Here is an 8,547-nt window from a genome sequence, read left to right as displayed (position 1 = left end):
TAGTTTGGTGTGAATCCACACATAATTAAGTGTGCATGTATAGTATGTGCCTTTGAAAACGTTCTCTTATTTCTACAATCAATGCAAGGACAAAATATAAATTTTCTCATTCTTGTTCAACATATCTACCTCAACAGCATGCATGAATCAATCCAGATATGACATTAAGGAACTCATCACAAGTTCGATTCTCTAGGTACATCCAAATTCGATCGACCATCTGTGATTTCCAAATTTTAACATTTATTGAATTTTCAATCTAGAGAATTGTTTTGGGTGCAAATTTTAGAGGCAATATATTGGTCCTGAACTAGAAAAAGACAACATATGAATATATACAAAATCTTGAATAAAAGCTCAATATATTTTGAAGAAATGATTCTGTGAATATACCAATTAGGAGTTAAAGAAGGTAAATACTAGCATATATGATTTCCATCAGAGGAAGCTTGCGCTGCAGAGGAAGCTCCAAACTAATCACCCCGCAGAGGAAGCCCACACTGCAAAGTTGAATAGAAGCTCAAACATTTGGACGCAATGGTTCTGTGAATGTAACTACCAATTTGGAACTAAAGAAGGAAAATACTAATCCCTAGGTATTCGAATAGAGGAAGCTCGCGTTGCAGAGGTAGCTCCAAAGAGATCGCCCAGCAGAGAAAGCTCAGTCGGTTGTCTAAAGACTCACGTGCGCCTCTGTCTAAAAAACCCACACCCAAGGGCCGTATCCTATGACCAATAATTGAGAAACACATATGGTTATTAGAATGAATCATCCATTTGTTCACCATCATGAAGATGGCCTTTAAGTCCATACGGTTTGTTATTTTGAACTATCTGTGTCTACTAGAGAGACACATACTGCCGGTGATATGGGATCTGGGGGTTCCCGAGTCCCGAGGCCAGGACAGTGCAGTGCCACGTGACGCCTTCCCTCGAGGACCACCTCCCTGAGGGCCTGAGGGAAGCAAGGTCCGGGAGTGGGTGCTCGGGGACGAGAATAGTTGTTCCCCGAGTACCTCGAAAGTCCCGCGATCCGAGGGAAGCATGGTCTGGGAGTGGGTGCTCGGGGACAAGAATAGTTGGTCCCCGAGTACCCAAAGAGCCCCGAGGACCCGAGGGAAGCCAGGTCCGGAAGTGGGTGCTCGAGGCCAAGAACAGTTGCTCCCTGAGTACCCAGAGAGCCCCGAGGACCCGAGGGAAGCAAGATCCGGGAGTGAGCGCTCGGGGCCAAGAACAGTTGGTCCCCGAGCACCCAGAGAGCCCCGAGCACCCGTCAAGCCCCATACCGGTGGACCCCGCAGGGACTCCACGATGAGGTGTCGGTCGGTGGGAGGCCGATGCCGCATTTAATGAGTAGAGTGGGCGGTCACATCCAGCCACTTTCCCCCACGCCAGCCGTACTGAATACGCCAGTCCCTACCGCCGCCTGGCAGGAAGGCGTGGGCACAATTAATGCGGTGGGTCCCATCGCATGCCCCCTCGCGGGGCCCATGAAGAAAGATGGTTTGAAGATATCTTTGATGGGCACGAGGCTTATCGCCCTGTCACATCAGACCGTGTCAGACCTGCTCTGACCAAATGGGCATGAGAGAATACTTAGAAGCTGACTGGTCGGCGCCCCTGCGCTTGCTAAAGCTGGAACGCGAAGACCAATGGAACCATCCGAGGGATATTTTTTCAACCCCCTGTAACATCAACTGTAGACCAATGATGATCACTTTCCATTTATTGTTTACAGGAACTTGTGCCCTCGTTCTGGGCATTCCCTGAATGGCCTCTCCCCCTGGTAGATAAAGGGGGGGGGGAGCACCTTGTAATGGGGATCCGAAAGATGGAAACCAAAAGATCCGACGAGCGAAGAAAGATAGACATAGAGATCGATCGATAGACATTCGAAGAACATTGATAACATACAAAACACACAGGAGTAGGGTATTACGCCTCCGTGCTGCCTGAACCTGTCTAAACCCCTGGGTGCATTAATTTCCACTAGCTGACAATCCATCCCGCCTAAGTCCCATACACTCGCATTAACCCCACGTACAAGGTAGTTCCAGGACCAGCCCCCCGGCCGAATCTCGAAGAGGATCCCTCAGGATCCCTGCTCGCGGTGTTCATCCACTGACACATATGGATTTTAAAAGAAACTGTATGTGATAATGTTACAGACGGATTTTCTTAAAACCTATTTGTGTTTATCAATGAGGCACATATGGATTTGTAAAAGTCGTATGTGACTCTTTCCACACCCAGACGGTGAGGATGCTATAGACACATCTATCTTTGCAATCGGCTGTGGCTATTTTATTAGTGATGGGTCCTGAGAAACTGTATGTAACACTATATCTGCTTTCACTGTTTCATGGTAGTGATTGTTTCTATGTTTCCAATTTAAATATATTTGAAAAAAATATTGATTGTCAAACTATAGATCATTCAAATGATGCAATCTTTTTTGGCGAGGTGAATCAACCCCCATGCACTTACCAAGCCCGACCTGATGCCACAACCAAACCCAAATCCAATCGATCTGAGTAGCAGTGGCTCCATTTGGATGACGGCGGTTCAGGCTATGCAACTCGGCCCAGTACAGGGAGGGCAAGAGAAAGAGCTAGTAGCAGTAGTGGTTGAGCACCAATGCGCCATTAATGATGGGACATTGAGTGGCAGCAGCATGAGTTGGGGAAGACCAGTCGACGGTCCGAAAGTAGGATGGAGGAGCAACATAGTGAATTTCTGGTGGTAGGGCATGGGGATGCAATGGCAGAGTAATGTCGCCACGAAGGGGACAACAACCGCCATCTCAACTTCCTCTACACGACACCAACTTCGAGAGATGCGCAAGAGGGGAGTGATGATATATGGGGATAATTGTGGAATGGTTGGATGTCTCATCTAGGCGTTCGTGCAAGATCTAGTTGTACTATGTTAGATGGAGCAAGGAAGGAGTGAAAACAAGTCACTACTATAGAAAGGGTCATCCATGCCCTATTATTACTACCGAATTAGTTATAACTAGTAGTGATAAACCATCACGATCGGTTCATAAGCCCAACCAGTACATAAAAAGTCGAGCCGTTAAGAACTAGCAGTGATAAAGAAGTATCACTACTGATTCATAAGCTCAACTAACACATGAAAAGTTGTGCCATCAATAACCGAGAGTGATAGTGGCTATCACTGACGATTAGAGTTACAAACTAGCATTAATAGCCCCCTATCAGTACAACTTCCACGCTCCACTGGTTCAGCTTCTCCTTAAAGCCTTACAAATTTCTCTCTGGGCTAACCTAAGATCACACTGGCTCCTAGCCTCTCTCTCTCTCTCTCTCTCACCCTCTCTTCTCCACAGCCATCTCCGACCACTCCATGGTCCCCCTCGCCGCCACCATCTCTAGCCACTCCACCCATCCTCGCGCCTTCGTCTGATGTTGAAGCTCTAACTCCAGAGAATTCAAATGATGCGCAGTCCATCGACTCCAGATCGGCAGGGTACGAGTCTACCAACAAAGTCTGGGACTTCTTCATTGATGAGCCGAAGCTAAAAAGACGCTAGCGTGAGGAGGAAGAGGAGGAGAAGGAGCCGCCGCCACCAACGACGATGCCGACGACTACTTCATCGTGGCCGATTCTGTCGGAGGGTTAACTCCTGTCGTAGGGATCCTAAGGGACCCCTTTTTAGAGATTCGGCCGGGGGGGATGATCCTGAATATGTTCGTCGAAGAAATAAATGGGTATAAATGCGATGACCGACGGGGTGGAATGATCTAGTGCGGAACAGAGTAAATGCAATGGTGTTTAGACAGGTTCGGACCGCACGGAGGCGTAACACCCTACTCCTGTATGGATACTATAAATGCCCTGAGAATGTCCCTCAAGGATGTTGCTGGTTACAAGAATGTTTGTCTATCCTAGAGCCTGAGGCTCCTTGTTCTTCGGTCTACGTGTATCTGTTGGCTTTGGGTGCTCTCGATCTTCTCTTCTCTTCGCTACTTACTTCCTCTGGGATTTTCCAACCTCTGAGAGATTGTCTAACTTGTCGAGCTTGCTCAGAGATTGTGCTGAGACTCAGCCTGTTCTGGTATTCTTCGCCTGTCTCTGTCCGCTACTGCCGGCTGCTTTAAATACCCGCCGGCTGTAGCGTGCCCTGAACGGGAGGGCACGAGTTCCAAGGCACTATAAATGGAAATGGCGTCATCATAGCCTCTGTGCGAAGTGACCGGGGGTGGAAAATACGCCCCACGCCCGGTCATCCATCACCATAAATGCACTGGCAACGGGCGCCGTGGAGAGGGCCTGCTGGGCAGCCACAGAACGGCCCGGCGTGCCCGTCCTGTCTTGTTCTCCTGCCACAGCAGTGCGGCAGACGGAACGCCTCGGCCCTTACGACGTTATCCCGAGACGGGTCGGATGGCACGGGATGGGACCTGTGCATTTAATGACCCCACGCCCTTCTGCCAGAATGTGGCAGGAACTGACACCAAACGTGGCGGGAGCAGTTGGAGGTGACAGGCCATGCGCGCTCTTTAAATCCGGCTTTGGGCCTTTGACTGACTGACACCTCATCAGTGGGCCCCTGCGGGGGCCACTGTCAGGGGGCTTTCTGAGTCGTCGGAGAATCCAGTGCTCGGGGGTCACTGTTCACCTCCCCGAGTACTCTCTCCCAAGAATGCCCTTTCTTGATCCTCGGGGAACCAAGTGCTCGGGGGTACTATTCACCTTCCTGAGCACTCTCTCCCGGGCACACTTGTACGAACCTTCGGGGGGACCGAGTGCTCGGGGGCCGCTGTACGCAATCCCGAGCACTCTCTCCTGGAACTTCCTTTCAGTGGGTCCTCGGGGTACTTGGGTGCCCAGTGGGCCACCGCTCGCGGCCCCGGGCACACTTCTCCTGGTACTTAGCTTTCTTGGTCGTCGGGGGACTCGGGTGCTCGGGGGTCACCGTATACCTCCCCGAGCACTTTCTTTCCGGCACTTAGACTTCGTAGATCATCAGGGAACTTGGGTACTCGGGGACCACTGACTGTGGCCCCAAGCGCCCTCTCCCGGTACTTAATATTTTTTATCTTGCGGAGGAGACTCCGCGGGATGGCGCCATGTGGCGGATTGCTGGCCTGGCCTCGGGGTTCGGGGACCCCTGGTTCCTGATTCACCGACAGTAGCCCCCGGGCCCATTGGCAGGCGATGGCCCAGAGACTGCGGATGGGCCCTTCGTCATCAACGAGGCCGAAGCCATTACTGACGCCACGTGGCGCGCTCATAGATACTAGCCCTTCCAGTCTGGGCTTCTGGTAGGGCCCAACGGGGAGCCGAACGGGGATCTGGACAGAGCGGCACTGAGGGGCCTGCTCCGGGTGGTGATCGGGGTGGACGACCTGAGCTGGGCGGAGCTCCCCTGGAAGGAGCTAGCGCTCTGCGCCGACCCTAACCGGGTGGCGGTGCAAGCGAAGCTGCTGGAGTTCGATGCCCAGGGGCTGGTCGACCGGCCAGGGCGCCGGAACCCCGGGACTATCCAGACTCCCGGGGTGGACGAGAAGGCCGGCGAGGAGGCCGCAGACGATCTGGCGCAGACTGGTGGCCCGGGCGTCGCAGGCGGCAGGTTGCAGGCCAGCGGTGGGGCTGCTGCAGGCAGCAGCCGCCAGGCCAGAGGAGGAGGCGCCGCCGGCAGTGGTGCGGCGACAACGCAGGGGGACAGAGGGAAGCGCCCCCGGACTTTCATTCCTACGCCGGCGTCCCCGCCGTCGCCGTCGCCTGGCGAGAAGGAGGGAGGTCGGGACGGCCAGTCGTCCAGCGCGGGTCTGTCAGCGGGGGCGGCATCTGCGGTTCTGGAACCAGACCTTGATCTGCTTGGGCCTGGTCTGGAGCCCGGAGATCGCGCGGTGGCCCCGCAGAGCCCCCAGCGGAAGAGGAGGAGGGAGGACTCCGGGCCAACGCCGTCGGGCCCGGGGTACAGGATCCCGGAATCGAGGTGGCAATACCAAAGACCCAAATCTGCGTAAGTTCCCCCCCCCCCGCTTTTTCCTGAGCATGCCTTGCCCGGAGTGAGTTCGGAGACTAACCTCGTTTTTCTTTTGCAGGCCGCCTACGGGCGCGGCCGGAGACCAAGGACGGCCGGAGGCGCCGAGGCAGGCTCCATCCCCCGAGCCGAGCACGCCTAAGCCGAGCGAGCCGGTGGAGCCGGAGCCGCTGAGGGCGCCGGTCGAGACAGAGCCACAGGAGCTGCCCTGCCCCGAGCCGATGGGAGCGGCCGCGCCCAAGCAACCGGCGCCGGCTGAGCCCGCCCCGAGCGCGTCGAGCATGGGGCGGACGACCTCGTCATGGGTTGTGCCTGCATGGCAGTTTTCGGGGACCCCGAGCCCCTCGGAGGGGGCTCGTAGGGGACCCAGCGCCCGACCGTCACCTAGCCGGCCTGCCGAACCCCTCCTAGTCGTGCTAGGGAGCGCCTGGGAGGTGATTGGGCGGCTGGAGGCGGTCGTGGCGGGGGAGAGGACACAGCTTGAGGCGAGCCGCGCCGCCCTTGCCGTCGAGAGGGAGCGGCTTGCCGAGGGCAGGAGCCTTTTTGAGGCTCACGTCGCTGCGGCGCGCGCCGTCAACGAGAACGAGCGGCGCGCTCTAGAGGAGGATCGGGAGGCCCTGGAGGGCATTCGCACGGAGGCCGTGCGGGAGCAGGAAGAAGCCGCCAGCCTAGCCGAGGCATCGCGGCAGCAGGCTGCCGAGCCGTTCGCCAGGGAGAGGCAGGTGCAGGCGCGGGAGGAGGTGGTCCTGGCCCTCGAGAGGACGGCGGAGGCCTCCCAGGCTGACTTGGCCCGCCAGAAAGGCGAGGCTGACCAGATCCGCACCGAACTCCAGCGTTGGGAGGAGGAGCTCCAGTGCCGAGAGGAGGACATCGCGATCCGAGAGACCGACGTTGGCATCACGGCGTCGGATCTGGAAGCCCGGGAGGAACTGCTGATCCGCCGGGAGACGGAGGCTGCCGAGGCGGTGGTGGCCTCAGCTGCTCGGGAGGAGCGGGCCGCCAAGTGGGAGTCAGAGCTGACCGCCCGCGAGCAGGCCCTCTCTGCCCTTGCAGAGCGGGTGAAGCAGGCTGAAGCCCAGGCGCCCGGCCCCGCCTCAGCCGGCGTGGCCGGGGGATAGAGCCTCGAGGAGCGGCTACAGAGCATGATGGAGGAGCTCGAGACCACCAAGACCGAATGGGTCAACGTGAAGCTGATGATGGAAGACATCCTTCGGCAAGCGCAGAGGTCCGTGAGGGTGGCCGGGCTCGGGCGAGTCCATGTGGAGGCGAAGGGGACGGGCATCGGCCACATCGCCCTTGGCTTCCAGAGAATCAGCCAGCGCTTCGAGGTGCTCCCCCAGGCCGTCCAGGAGCTAGCCGCCTGGGAAGGGCGAGGCTTGGCCCAAGAGGTGGCCGAGCATGTCCTGGCCTGCTACCGAAGCCGGGACCCAAACTTCCTGCTAGAACCAGCTCGGGAAGGGGTGGTCGAAGCCGAGGAGGAGGCCGCCCGGGAGGCAGTTTGGGGCGCCGCCACCGAGGTGGCGGCCTGCTTCACGCGAGAGGCGTCGCCGATTCCGGACCCGGGGAGCAACGGCGAGGGCTCCGACTTAGATTAGGCTTTTGTAATTTTCTTTTTCTTTGACTTGACGTAAATATGGGAGTGATCCCTCAGAATAGCTGTCCTTTCTTGTGAATATAATGGAAGCCTTTCTTTGGGCTCGCAACTCCAGTGTTCTTCTGAGTGCTTGATGAAGTTTCTGTTCTTTTCACTTGATGCCCCGAGGAGTACTCAGTCAGACCGAGCCCGACCTTTCCCTCCCCGAGAACGAAGTCGCCCCGACCACTCGTCGCTCGAGCGGTGAGGCCTTCTCTACGCGTTCAGCCCCCGAGCCCTCGCGAGTCCGCAACGGCTAAGTCAAAAGACAAAAGCACAAACTTCCTTGCTCGGGAGATAGATCGATCCAGCACGGAGCACGCCATGACCAGTGAACACTTTCCCACTCGGCGACCACTCAAACAGGTAGACTGGAGACACGTGCAGGCGGAAATGCGACCAAGAGTCCCCATGGTTTGGTAGTGCCGGGCTAAGACGGACCGGACCGAGCACGGACAGCCTGCCCCCAGGGTCTAGGCTCCCGACCGCTCGAGCAGCTCGAGCAGTGAGATAACCCGAGAACCCCAGAGGCTCGGTAGTGCCTGGGGCCTTTTAAGCGGACCGAACACCATGACCACCATGAAAGACTTCGGTCAGACATTGCCGTACGTACGGTACACCTTCCTACTGTCCGTTCTGTCGTTCCGGAAAAAGTGGACACGTGGCAGGGTTTTGTGCACGAGGAGACCATCTCGCCGAACAAATTAGAATACGAGGGTCCCGAGGACAGCTCGGGAACAATATATTACTGAATGTAAATTCATGTGAATTTAACCACTCACCGGAGAGCTGTCAGCTTTTTGGCCGAGCGATCCTCCAGAGGCATGCGCTCCGAGCTCGTGGTGCCCGGGAACTTGGTTCCCACGGCTGGGGCACCCGAGCACTGGGGGGCGCATGG

This window comes from Phragmites australis, chromosome 14 (genome assembly GCF_958298935.1).
Source record: "Phragmites australis chromosome 14, lpPhrAust1.1, whole genome shotgun sequence".
Taxonomy (NCBI): Eukaryota; Viridiplantae; Streptophyta; class Magnoliopsida; order Poales; family Poaceae; genus Phragmites; species Phragmites australis.
The sequence above is the reverse complement of the archived record's forward strand: the minus strand, read 5'-3'. Positions refer to the sequence as shown.